Genomic DNA, 1,024 nt, shown 5'->3' with positions numbered 1-1,024 from the left:
GCGCTCCTCCCCGCGGGCCCCGGGGACCCGCCACTTGACTTGACTTGACTTGACGACCCGCAAGGCCACTTTTGGCCCAAAGGTTTAGATCCGACCGGAGTCGTTCTATTTACCAGGCCCTTCCACCGGGGCACGATGCCGAGCATACATGCTGATCCCGGTTTCCGGTTGCAAACCCAGTGTCCTCAAAGATGGCAGCTAAGTGGGTTCCCGAACCCTTGGCAGCCCCGAACAATCACGGAGGGGGTTGGCCCCCGTGTTCATTCCTCAGGGGGGCTCAGGGTGCGGGGGCCCTGGTTGATACAGCGCCGTCGTCCTCGGGAGGTACCGGGGCGGGTTCCCGTACACTTGCCCAACTCGAACGAGACACGGAGAGCAGAGGCCCCGTGGATCATCCCTCAGCAGGGCAAGAGTATGGAGTACCCGGGTGGGCCGATGACATTGGTATCTTGCTCTGAGGCGCAGATGCGTTTGGCTTCGGTGGGCTCTTCGGGTGCACCCGTGGGCGAGTGGAGTAGCTGGGCCGGAGGGTGAGGGCGAGGGTGAGGGTACCTCCGCCGCGTAGTGAGCGGTGGCACCGCCCGCTGCCTGCGACACGGTGAACGCCCGTCGAACAGAGACAACTGGGGAGGGGTGAAATGAAGCATTGCTGCGCCAACGATGGTGTTTGGGTGGAGGCTGCAGTAGCGACGGCGGGCGTGGCGCGGCGGGGTGTAGGGCAGAAGGGCGCGCTGTAGCGACGTCGCGCAGCAGCATGATAGGGAAGGCCAACCAAACTGCTGGTACCGGGTCGCACGGGCTCGACTCTGGTAGGGAGGACAGAACAATTTGACGCAGAACAGCCTGTTTTAGCCGCGTCCGTGGTCCTGTAAGAGAGTGTGCGTCGCTGAGAGTGCAGAAGATCTCAACGGCGAAGGGTAGCGTCGTTAACGAAGGTTTCGTGTCTTGACCGGGTGCACCCTGTTGAACCCCGCGCAGTCTTCGTTTCTTGAACACTTGCTGGTCTGGGTTGCCCTCCCCCCTT

The sequence above is a fragment of the Frankliniella occidentalis genome, unplaced genomic scaffold (assembly GCF_000697945.3).
Source record: "Frankliniella occidentalis isolate FOCC.00 unplaced genomic scaffold, Focc_3.1 Scaffold10, whole genome shotgun sequence".
Taxonomy (NCBI): domain Eukaryota; kingdom Metazoa; phylum Arthropoda; class Insecta; order Thysanoptera; family Thripidae; genus Frankliniella; species Frankliniella occidentalis.
The sequence above is the reverse complement of the archived record's forward strand: the minus strand, read 5'-3'. Positions refer to the sequence as shown.